The sequence below is a fragment of the Arvicanthis niloticus genome, chromosome 4 (assembly GCF_011762505.2).
Source record: "Arvicanthis niloticus isolate mArvNil1 chromosome 4, mArvNil1.pat.X, whole genome shotgun sequence".
Lineage (NCBI taxonomy): Eukaryota > Metazoa > Chordata > Mammalia > Rodentia > Muridae > Arvicanthis > Arvicanthis niloticus.
The window spans coordinates 33,392,928-33,406,572 of record NC_047661.1 but is presented as its reverse complement, the minus strand read 5'-3'; the positions used below and the strand labels follow the sequence as shown (position 1 = coordinate 33,406,572).

At 35.1% G+C, this 13,645-nt stretch overlaps 1 pseudogene; it reads right to left on the bottom strand.

Moving 5' to 3' along the window:
- Positions 1–12,956: 12,956 nt before the first annotated feature.
- LOC117707658 (protein tyrosine phosphatase type IVA 1-like) lies at positions 12,957–13,348 on the bottom strand (annotated as a pseudogene).
- Between the last annotated feature and the right edge of the window lie 297 nt (positions 13,349–13,645).

The window sequence follows — 13,645 nt, the reverse complement described above, 5'->3', positions numbered from 1 at the left end:
CTTTTCTCCATCTTGAAGAGCTGTTCAATAAATGCTGTCAGAAGAATCCTGAGTGTGGCGTTCTCCTTATCGGCGAGGTAGCGTGTCACAACTCAAAGTCAACCTTTGGCCTCCACACATATACATGCCCACCTACACATGAACAAGTACATATAATGCACACATGCAAATACTTCATACATATAAAACTTTACATTATAGTATGAGAAAATAGGAACTATTCATATGCTGAATAAACGTGGAAAATAGTTTTAAAAAACACTAGGAGTATGACTGCCATGAAAAGCATTCTTTTTCAAACATGGAAAGGAAAAAATCCTATGAACAAGATATTACTTTCAAACATTGTTCCATATTCATTTCATTTATGTGATGCAGAAACCTGAAGATTGTATTTCTAAGAGTGACACTTTAGTTCATTTGAAAATATTTTCATTTATACAATGGAAAAACCTGGTTGTTCTGATGGATAAAGGGTAGCAGTGCTGCCCCAGCAGACCTCAATGGTTGCTTGTCTCTTTCTTTGTCCCTATTCCCATTTTGGGACTGGGATACCTCTCTTAACTCTCAGGGCACTCCTACATACCTAGATGGAGATTGGACTGAGAATGTTTCTTACTGTCTGTCTACAAAGGCAAATGTATTTCCTCGAATTAACTAGCTGATTATCCCCCTTTAACTTTTCTGAATGGTATCCTGTTTTTAAGGGGCACAAACCAGTACTTTCACTGTGAGATCAGAAGGAGTATAGGTCTTGAAACAGTTGAGTCTTAAGCAAGGGTTATAAAATTTATAAAAATAAAACCGTGTCTGCCAGACAGCTTGCCTTGGCATGTATAGTCATGTTTCCACATTCCCAGGAATCTAATGATAATTCCACATGTTCATTTTCTCTGGGGGCTCTTAACATTTGCATCAGGTTGCAGTCTCTGTATGAGTTCAAGTTTGCTTTAAGAAATTATTCTCCACCTTAAAGTTTATTTGTATTGCTTGCTCCATGGTAGTTATAACGAAGTCAGAAGGCTGCAGGGAAAATAATATCTCTGAAGGTCTATAAGTGAAACTAGAGATAGAAGAATTGCAGACACAAAGCAAAGGAACAAATGAGGAGCATTAGACCTGAATTAAATGTGACTCTAACTTGGAAAATAACCTTCAATTTTTGTAAGAACGTTTCTATACTGGAAAATACATGGAGGTAATTGACCAATGCTCTTCTAGTTTAATAAAGACAATTATTTCTGTTATATGGAAAATAAGAATACCCATATAAATATCTAAAATTTATTTGAATTTGATTTATATGTGTAAGGATAAATGATGTGACTGAACAGTTTGCCCATAATGATAAGTCACACACACACAAAAGAAATACAAGTCAATGCTCTCTAGTACGTCAACCAGGTTGTACTAAATAGCTGATGGTTAATAATAAAACTAGATTAAGTAGTAATTAATTTTTAGTACATGTTATTTTGATAATTATTATGGCAAAACAATAAAAAAGCAACCAAATTTACATTATTTATAATTTCAGAAATCTAAATTTGGGTAAAATTAATGAGAGCAATTAGTGGTTCCTAAAATACTCAATCACAGTTTCTAAGATAAACTTCTACATAGTGTAAATGATGATTCCCTTTATTTTTGGAAGTGGCTTGTTACATTTCCAGTGTTAACTAGCTCCCACAAGTCCAAGTTTTGAACACTTGTTTCCCAGCTGTTGATACTAATTCTGGACAATGTGGAGCCACAAGAGGGTGGGACCTCAATCCTGGACTTATATTACTAGGGACTGGGCTTTAAAGGTTATATAGCCTTAGCCTTGCCTCTGGTAGTTGTCTCAGCTTCCTGTTCTGTTACCATGTTCTACTGACCAGTTTTCTGTCAATTTGTCAAAAAATAGAGAGGAGAGAGCTTCAACTGCCTCCATAAGATCTGGATGTGTGGGACTTTCTTAATTATGATTGATAAAGGAGGGCCCAGCCCATTGTGGTTAGTACCATTCCTAGACTGGGTTTTACATGAAAGCAGGCTGAGTAGGTCATGCAAGACAAGTCAGCAAACAGCACCCCTCCACAGCCTCTGAATCAACTCCTGCCTCTAGGTTCTTGTTTTGTGTGAGTTCCTGTTCACACTGCTTTTAGTCGATGAACTGCTACATAAAACTGTGAATGAAATAAACCATTTCTTCCCCAGCTTTTCTCTTTAAAGGTCCTGGAACTAGGAAGACTGGAGCTGATAAGCAAGGAAGACTAAAATCTTATGCAATAACCAACTTTATTTAGAACAACAGACAGCTGTACATTAAACATTATGAGGAGTCACACGAGTAAACAATCACAAGTAACACAAACAATCAACGTCAGACAGCTGCAGGTAGAAAGCATATTTTTCTATACAGGCATATAAAATAACAATAATAAAAATGTAATAACAATACTGTAAAGAATAACATGAAATAGACTTACTCCTATCCTCAACATCTGGGAGAAGCATGAAAGAACATCCCAAGAACAATTTTGTATTTTTTTAAAAGAAACTAAAGTCAGACTCCCTTGGAGTTTTCTCACAAGTAGTTAGAATTTTCCCACAGTGCTCCATTCTTGGATCCTGTTACAACACTCCCCAAGTTGCTTTGCTCATGGTATTCCATCACAGCAATAATAACCTTAAGAAAGTCTCCAGTGAACAACTCTGCATCATATACTCACACAACCACGAAGTCCTCAATGTCTTCTGTCATCATGGACTGGACCCAGTTAGAAATGATCAGTCAAAACAAACACCCTACCCTTTAAATTGTTTTATTAGGTATTTTAGTCACAATGGTGTAAAGGTGGCTAAAAGTGCTTAAATTGTACATAATAAAATCAATGCTATCTTTTCCTGCTAGTCTTTGCATAATGAAGAAAGCAGCAATGATCTGGAAAATTTTGCCCATTTATTCCCAAAATAATTTCTCATAAGCCAAAGCTAAAACAAACACATGGAGCAAAACAATGGTGGCAATACACTCCTGTTATCTAAGATTGACTTTTCTGGAGAATCTATAATGTGCTAGATTAAATTATACTATTTATGTACCATTTTATTTTTTCTCTATTTCACGGCAAGAGGGATTGTTGCCAATGTGCATATTTTTTACACAGCCTTTGACTAACAAATAAATACACAGAACGTTGAAATTTTTTCGTTGCTTAAATAATATTGTCTGAACATTTTCAATGTGAATAAAAACAAATTACATTTTAAGCTCTTTGTAAGATATATTATTGGTGAGGTTTTTTTTTGGTAGAGTAATATTAATGAACCAAATTTTGATTGTTCTTGTTGCTTTGCATGCGATTGTGAATCTCCGCACACTTTCTACCTGCACTCTAAGTGATGTTTTCTACATGGTAAATGCACTAAAACGAAGCACTTATATAGCATACGTTTCAATTTCTTGTATTAATGCAGACAATGACAGAATGACAAAATGATGTCAGAAGCACCTAAGGGCTTTCCAAGGAGAATTTCAGTGTAGCCTGGATATCTGGGGATGCACTCCTGCCTACCTAGTATTCTGACAGCTCCTTGTGGGTAGCAGTACCTAATCAAATCAGCAAGTTATTTTTTTTACGTGCTGTGCTGTAAAATCGCTGTAAAATCTTTCTACTGGTTTAAAGAAAGTCAAATGGATACAAGGACTTTAAATGAGCAGTAAAAAGCAAACCGCTGGATGAAATGAAACTCAAATGACTATTTTCTCCGTAGGAAATTTTAAAGACTTTGCCTCACATGGTCATAAAGATATGTTTTACTCGTTTTTTACACTGAAAGTCTTCCTAAACTCTCTTTGTACTATGATGAAACTATAGCTTTTAGGTCACAAATACACTCCACTTCAGCTACTAGTAAAAAAAAAAAAAAATCCTGGTAAAATGGCATGAAATTCCATGCTACCACTTCAAAATTAACTAGGAACCATGCTACCACCACTACTAGTAATTGCCTCAACTGTTCTGTCATGTGACACTTCATTTGCCATAGAGAACATAGAAATAGTCTGCTTTGCAGAATTTTGTGGGCATGGTTTTATGACTGGTTACTTAACGTAGAAGTTGATGTCCTATTCCACACCTGTCTCAAAGGAGAACACCATAGAAAGATAATAAATGCATGTTAAACCACTTTCCTTTCAAATTCGTCAACCTCTCCTTTACATGACTCATCACATGCTCTGGGTAATTGCAAAGGAAATGAGAGCAGCAAACATTACAATGAAGACTTTCATTGTAATTTCAGAGATTATTACATTTAGGAATGTCCTCTCGTGATGACTTGGGATTTATGTCATCTATAGGAAGTAAGGATAAAGGCATAAACAGCTTGAAACTTCATTTCAGTATAAGAGGTTAAGGGATGATTGCACAAATGGTCTCCCATATGCAATACTAGTCATGTGTAAATGTCTATAATTACAAAGGAGTTTGATGTTCTACTCCAATGTCAAACTGAAGATGTCAAGGGGACGTTTTCCATAGTAGGATGATGGATTTACATGCCCAGGAGAACTATGGTTGCTTTGAATGAATGATGTGAGATATTTCTAAAATATTTTTTTTCTGACGAGGAACATACTTAGAATAATAGCATTGTTAGCAGGAGTGTTAAAAGCATAGATCTACACTAAGAGGAAAGTACACAGAGATGACGGCTGCTATGGTTTATATTGGAAATTTCCCCCACAACCGGCTGTGTTTGATGCTTGGTCTGTTTATGGAAGTTATAAAACATTTGGAAAGCAATGTCTTCCTGAATGGGTGGCCTGTTTTGGGTTGTAGCCTGTTTCCCCTCTTTGCCCATGTGAGAAGCCATCTCCAATCTCTTGACCAAGGCTTTCCTACATCAATGGACTAAAATCTGATTGAAACTTTCTGCCAAAATACAACTTTTTTCCTTTAAAGTACCTTTTCACATGTTTTGTGACAGTAGTGAGACTAATAAACACAGCTACGTATGTAAATCCAAATGACTGTAAGTTTCTTATGCATGTATAGGGTCTTCAGAATGAAAGAAACTGCTGTTTAGAAATACGCACAGACCACGGGATGAGTCAAGGCAATCCCAGACAACCTAGAACATGTGATTTTCTTGATACAATGCAGTGAGTTTACCATATGACATGTACCTGGGGAAGGTTTATAGTACAACTGACAAACGCTTCAAAATTAGTAACCTTGAAAAATACATTCCTGTGGAGGAGAAAACTGCTGAAAGTGAGACAATTCAGGCATCTGAAATATACAAGGGAACAAAACCTCCCAAATTAGTGGCATTAACTGCTGCCTTCATAGCTTTCAGGGATACTGAAAAGCTAAGGACCAGCAATTAAAGGCTAAAGGTAAGAGCCAGAGTGCCTTTTTGTTAGCTTGAAAAGAGGCTTTTATGTCTTGTGGTAGAAGACTAGACAGTGCTGAGTACCACCCTGGAGTTCCAAAGACTTTTAAATACTCCATCTCAGAGAATCTACAGTGCTAAATGTCAGAACACACTTTGAACTTGGGACCCTGAAGTAAGATGGAATATGCATATTTTCACCCAAGGATCTTATCTCTACCCTATCTCATTTTATCTCAGACCCTAAACCCTTCAGAATTCAGTCTTCCATTGTAGGAATGTTCACATCACCTGTAACCAGGGCACTGAGAAAGTTAATTGTCAGGACAATATCTCCAGGGGTTTTGTAAGGAGCTATTATTAACTCTGCTCCCAGATGCTAAGGCGGTTGTTAGGAGAAGAAGACATGATGCTCCCATTGCTATAAATAAGGTATAGCCATGGACAGAAGGCTATCCTCTAACACAGAAGTGGTTCATATCTTACAGCATTTTGAAGATCAAATATTTCAGTAGATAAACAATGTATTACTATACATATTACCAACAAAAAGAGTTGCAAGAAAAGTAACTGAAAGATTTTTCTTTAAATTATGAATTTATTTTTCCTTAGGTTCACATCACATTTTTAAAACTTGGAATATATATGCAGAACCACTTTCCATCTACACATTTGCTCATTTGTTCTTTCAAATGATGGTGATTTACCCTTAGACACCTAGTGTAAAGATTCTTAATGTATAATATTTGAGCTTTCCAGTACACCTTAAATACAGTAATTTCTGTAAATCATGATGTTTAAGGAGTTGGCTGTACTCTCTAATGAAACCATTATACATGTGTGGGTTTTTGTTTGAAATTTGGAATTACTAGATTGCTTTGTATCAATTTTATGGAAAGATACACTCTGACAGCGATCCTCCTGTCCTTTAACTGTCTAATTACATTTTCTAGAGCGCATTTGCATCACCTTCAGGGGAAGCTCCATGGGTTCTATTTAAGGGCAATGTTCTTAGGATACCATTTAAGAATACATGTAAAATGTCCTTTCCTAGCATGTCTAGGCTCACTTGTTACTATGTATTGTGTACTTTATTTGACAGATAACTGGAAGCGTTGACTTTTGTAGTCTTTCAACTGCTTTTAAACCCCAGGCAGTGTTACAAACCTCTATTTTTCTACAATAGTTACCATAACATGAAGACTATAATAAGACTTAAATTCCAGGGTTTCAGACTCAAGAGAGAAGAAAAGATTTCACCATGTCTACAAGACATGCAAGATCTTTTGGAATATAGATACTTCAAAACAAGTTCTACTCTCACCAGGAAATCAACGGACTGATTGAAGAATATTGGACTGTGACAAGCCGCTGTTCTTTATAAGGGGAAATATGCTAATTTGAACATGCTTGTCACAAATAATGAATTGCTATTAATATTATAAATTATATTAATATTATATATTTATACTAATATTATAAATAATAAATGTTGCCATTTATTATTTGAGAAAAAGAATTCAATATTAAACTCTGATATTTTATGGTAGACTCAAATTTTTTAAACCTACTTAGACAAATGAAAAATACCACAGAAATCCTACTTCCATAAGAGAAAACAGTGACATCCATAGGGATGCATCGAATATAAAGGTAGAAATATGATTGTTTAGATAGGATGAGGATTGTTTATGTTTTCAACAAAATCTACAGTCGAAGGTCGTGTTTTAATTCAGAAGCCAACTTATGTGATAATTTTATCATAGGCAATGTAACAGATAGAACTAGAAGGCAGTCTTAAGTTCCACCGATCTGTAAGAACACAGTCAGTAGAATGCTTACAACTCTCCATGAAAATTTATCAGAGTATATTTTGATGATGGCTCACTTCTTTTTATCACTAGCAGAGAAACATTAATCTTCATAAAAATAAATGCTAATTCATTTATTTATGCACAATAGAAGTTTTCAGAGTCCCTCCCTGCTTCTCTAGCCATCGGAATGCGAAAAAAGAGTAGCATACTCATTTTATGGAAGCAGTTGTAAGAACATAAATGAAAACTTATGTATGACAGTTCACCTTGGTGAATTCATTAGAAATCACAGTCAATTAAAGGCTAGGCATAGCTCACTTGTAGGAATCTGTGACAGCATATGTAATATCCTTGGTTCAATCCTCAGCACCACAAAGAAAGTAAAAGTCACAATAAACTGTAGTATTATTTGAGAGTAAAGGGAAAGCTTCCTAGCTCTCCATACCAAGCTGATTAGGAATTTCACAGGTGTGTGTGTGTGTGTGTGTTTTCCCTACATTGTTAAAGACATATAGAAAAAATATTATTCATTGTTTTAATAAGATACTAGGTATTTTATAATAAAAGAAACAAGTGTTTGGATCAAGGTTTGAGTAGGCTTCCATTTGCCCCTGTTGATTTGTTATAAAAGAAAAACATCATGGCAGAGGCAACAACTTACATTATTGTGGATAAAAAGCAGAGAGAAAAATAAAGAGACTTAGGTTCCAGCATTCTTTCTAGAGGCATTCCCCACATAATGTAACATCCCCAATAAGTTTTACTTTCTAATGGTTCTATTGTCTTCCATTAGCACCACACAGAATGTATGAGATACATTTAATACCAAACTATATCATCCAAATTTATTCTATTAGAACATGAAATAAATTTGAAGGGGATGTAGCAGGATGTTTAGCTATGGACCATACAGTAAACTTATTGTTTAAGATGGCTAAAGAAAAAGAATTTACAAGTAAATTCTAAGTAGAAGATAGGAGGCATCATTACGTCCAAGGAATCAAGATAAAGTTGTGTTCTATGTGAATGAGTTTAGTGGAAATGGGGAAATAAATTGTCTAAAGAGAGGCAGGGTGAATAACAAACAGATTTTGTATAACACTGAATATAATAGATTATTTAGGTGAACCTTGAGTTGATGTGTAAATGGAAAGAACAATAGGTATACATGATAAATAAGAAAGAAAAGTCACTGGCAGGATTTAACCAGGCTACTCTAGGAATATGGGACAGAGTACAATTTAGTCTGTCAAATTTCTTCTTAGAAATTAAAAATATATATTCTAGAACAGCAGATGCAAAGAAAAAATGATGGCCAGGACTTCAGAACTGATGTCCTCAATATATTTCTAGGAAATCCAGTGGAGGTATTTATTACACTATTGAACATATACCCACTAGAATCGGGAACTGTACTGAATGGTCTAGACAGTGAGGAGATTTAGTAGTAAAAGGCCATTTTCAAAATACAAGAGGTTGATTTTCTGATTTTTTGTATCATTCCCTAAAGAATTAGTTAAGAAAAAAAAGTAAAAAAAGGAAAAGACAAAAGAACAAAGCAAATCGAAGCAAACCAAAATAAACCAAACCAAACCAAACCAAAACAAAACAAAAAGACCCACCACCAACAAAAATCTTTCACATGAAGAAACCAGAATAAGGCTATTATTAAAAGTGAGAAAAACCAGGAAGGTGCACACTCCTTGTTTCTATGGATGCAGAATGTATAAGAAGAGAAATTAAATTTACCTCAAGTTTAGAGTAAATAAACATAAAACCCACGGAACACAAAAAAATCATCTTTTTGTACATCCGTGTTGGAGTATTTGATAGTTCACCGTGATTCATGAATTGCTGGTGGAGATGTGAAATGTTCCCTTAGGGTACAAGACTGTGATAGAAAAAAACAAAGATCATGAATTAAAAAAAAGAACATCATTTTAAAAGTTTAAACTATGTAGTGGTAATAGTTTAAGAGGAAGAAACAGTAGAGAGGAGGTAATTTCCAGCAGAGGACAAAAGGGAAAAAGATGAATGAACTATAGTTTTTAGATGAGAACTAAATATTACATGTAGAAGCAAATCTTTGATAAGAGATAAAAGGAGAAATATAGCTGTAGATTAAGCGTAATTTTAATGATAAAAGTATAGTTGGAATTTTAATGATAAAAGTATAGTTGGCAATGATCATTATAGAATATGATGAGACTCCATGTTATCCCCCCAAAAAATTCTTTAAAAAGAGCTGTAGATTAAGTATAACATATACAGACTTACAAGAATTTTAATGATAAAAGTATAGTTGGCAATGCTCATTATAAAATATGATGAGACCCCATGTTATCCTCCCCAAAATATCTAAAAAAAAAAAAAAATGTCATGAACTCTTATCTCAAGGCAGATTTTAAATAGTTTCTTTTCATATGTCATTGAGGTTCTCAACATATGATTATAAATGCTTGAAACTAAGATCCACTTATTGATAATGAATTTAATATTGACTTTTGAAGGTTAATAGAACAATATGTGTCATATATTACTATATATGAGTACTGTACATTTATACAGAAATAACTACATAAAACAGCCTTTCATAGTCACACATTTACACCCTTGTATATTCCCTTCAACTATTTAATGGGTAAGTGCAAATGTATTCGTAGAGCATTTTAATGTACATCTCATTTGGTAATGTGACTTTAATAAGCAGTAATGTGGAAAAAAAGTATATTTTTGCATTCCTAGTTCAGGGCTATTTTAACTCTGTTGTATTCTTTCTCACCCAGAGAGAGAGAATGTCTGGTACACCTTTTTATCCTATCAGCAGGGGTATAGTTAATGAATGTTAACCAAGAAATATTTTTTAAAAAGAAAAAAGTAAGCTCAAAACACCACAGACATTGAAATGACTCGGTATCAAAGTTTGCACATGAATATACTCATTCTTCTTTCCAATCATCTTCTTTACTTTTCAGAGGAAATTTGTTCAGACATCTTTTGAAATGCTGCATTTGACAAGGGGAATCCAAAATGCCTCATTTAAGACAGTCTAATCAATACAGCCATAAAATGTTAGCAAAAGTATATTGTTGCTAACCTTCCCACATTTCCCATATTTATGTGATTTAAACAAACGAGACATTTTTTCATTTTTTTACATTTTCATTTGAAAATGAAATCTCTTGATTTGTAGTAAATCTCTTGATTTGGTTACTTACCTAGGGGGGAATGCCTCTAGAATCTTGGAATAACACACACACACAGAGAGAGAGAGAGACAGAGAGAGAGAGAGAGAGAGAGAGAGAGAGAGAGAGAGAGAATATGACATTGCAAATCTTATGTACCTACAGAGAGACTGAGTAGCTCTGTTAACAAATAGAACCCCTACAGAATGCTGTGGGGCTTTAGGAGATGAATAACAGCAGAAAGAATTAAATAAAGTAAGAGAAGTAACTAATAGTTTTGCCCACCTAGGAATTCTGTGAGTATAATAATGGCTGGCTTGGCAAGAGATGCCTCCTCTGGCTGGAATACAAATATGCTCGCCCTTAAAACACACCTTTAATACCAAACACTCTAGGTAAGGTTAGTTTGTAGAAAGAAGCAGTGTGTTTGAGAGTGATGTCCAATTGAGGGGCAGACAAAGTGGCAAATCAGAGAAAGATTTGAGTCAGAGATAGGATATGCCCAACTCTTATGAAAATAGACAAAAGGGAGAATATTTAAGAGCAGTGCAGGGAGAGAGAAGGGAGCTGGAAGTCAATCAGCTCAATTCAGTTCAATTCAGTTCAGTTCAGTTAGTTAGCATGAGTCAGTGAAGTGAATGCAGTGTAATGGACTTGAGTTCCTTCATGAGTTCATACAGTTCAGTGCAACTCAACAGAGGCAGATGAAGCTAGACAATAAGGACAGAGGGTGTAGGTGAGTGGGAGAGCACTCTGTTAGAGGCAAAGGGGAGGAGAGTTGGGATGGGAGGTTTGTGGAGAGGAGACAGTGAAGTGAAACAACATTTGAAATGAAAATAAATAAAATAATCAATTAATAATAGTAAACAATAAACAAAAAAGCTAGATTAGAAAAAATTGCCAGTTAGTTCACAGTCAAGCAGAGCAATTTAGTAACAAACTGAGAGAAGCCAGATTGAATCAGTCAGCATGGAGAGGAGTTTGAGACAGAAGAGCTGAGTTTAACTAGCCAGCCAGAGTTCAGAAGGAACTAGAGAGGGTAAGCTTATTCAACAGTAAGTCTCAGAGGCTGAAGATATTCTAGGGCTAGATTAGATTGTATGGGGGCTAGAAGCTTCCAGGACTAGGCCTAGATAAACATCCATGATGACATTTACATCTGATGAATAAAAGTTACATTTATACATGCCAATTGGTACTATAGTGGCACAATATTTTGAGATTAACCAAACATTTAATTCATGTTTTGCTTGGATATGTTTGTTTCTCTCAGAGTACTGGCATTTCATTATGATTATTTCACATCTACTCTTTTATTTGTAGGGTTTTTTGCGTTTTATTATTTATTTAGATGTTGAAGCTCTCACACTGAGGTTTTACAAGCTGGTGAACACTGACAAACTATTTCTTCCACATAACTATAACTACACACTTCTAGGCAGTATACATAAATATATGGTTGAACTAACATTAATATACATCACCATTTTTATCAGTTACATAATAAAACAAATGATCAAGTTTCCAATTATTAAGTTACATAGGTCAAAAGGCATAAAAAACATTTCTGCTCAGTTCATTAGCAGATCCTACTTTTTTCTTTTTTGCAAGAGATTGGGAAGAAAAGGGGAAAAGCATAATTCAAACAAGTTGGAAAACTTCTGATAGGCATTGAAAACACAAGAATTTCAGAAATTTTGATTAAGAATTAGATAGGTGCAACAATGTATCTCTATGTCTTAAAAATATTTACTAACTTAAAGAGCACACTTTACATGTTTTGCACAAGACAAAGGCAACATATTACTAAAAATATTTAATAGACTCCTCTCGTTTCTTTTTCAGGCCCTCACTGTTAGGTTGCAACTCTGAGTGCAAACATTAAATTAACTATAATGCCTTTTGTCTGGAGACATTATTGAAGATGTGTGCTTTTGTAAGAAAGTTAATTTTTCAAAAGGAGGTTTCCCAAAGCAGCACAACATAAAGACAGAGACATTAAATAATCAGTGCAAGACTTAGGTGTTTTGTTTTGTTTTGGGGTGGCTAAGCAAACCTGATGTATTCTGGTGTAAATTTGGGAAACGTAAACAGAGTGAGCAGGCAGATAACGAGAGAAGCCCTGCAGTGTTTGAAATTACTGAAGGAATGCACCATGGAAGGTCTAGAGTCCTTGCAATTTTGGTTCTGTATGATGCGAAAAATATACAGGTATTGTGCTGGGTATTTTGGCACCTAATTCTTCTAAATTCCATATACACTAATAATATTCTGGCACAGGAGTACATTTAATAGCTCCATACCTTATTTTAGGAAAGGTCAACTGGTATAAATAATAAGCACGTTTTAAATGCTGACCAGCAAAATCACTTGCTAAGTGTCCAAACATCATAGCCCAAACCTAGAGGCTACAATTCTGTCAAGCTTGTGGCCTGGTAAAACTGGTTTTCAATACTCCTGTGGAGCTTCAGCAGACTTACTCGGTAAGCGGATACATCGGGTCATTGTGTATGACAAATCAGCTCCCATCTGAATTTCCACTTGCAAGGCAATGGCATCAGGCACCCCAGTTTTACTGAATACAACAGTTGTTTCTATGACCACTGGAATTCTTGAAGCGGAGCCTCATTTTTGGACGGTACTTCTCTAGATACAAAAGTTGCTTGCTGTTAAAAGCTGGCGGTTTTGTTTGTTTGTTTGTTTGTTTTTTTCCGTTTTTGTCTATATATGAATTGTACTGCATCTTCATATTTCATTCCACCTTCAATTAATGCTAGGACAAGCATTGGAGCTCTGCCAAGGCCGGCGACACGACAGACAGCAATACAGCAACCAGGTTCTTCACGAAACTTAATCTTCACAAGACTTAACCAGTCATAATATGGTTGCATTGCTTGGATTGTGTGTAATAAGAAACCTCATGTTCTTGTATGTGACTTCCACAGGAGCAGGGTGGTTCATTCGAGCTACGTTAATTTAGTAAAAAACAAAACAAAACAAAAACAACAACAACAACAACAACAAAAAACACCCAAAAAGCTATGAAAGAATTTAAAAAATTGAATTCAGAAATGATTCAAAACAACGACAGCAACAACAAAAAACCAAAAACAACCTGAAGTCTACGTCAATATTCAATATATTCCACTTGAAATTCTCAGTGCTTTGAGTATGAATTGGGAGAAACGGGAAGTGATTCTTCAATCCAGTAAGACTGGACAAAGGAAGTGCACTGAGATTTACCCCATTGAAAATGCTCTG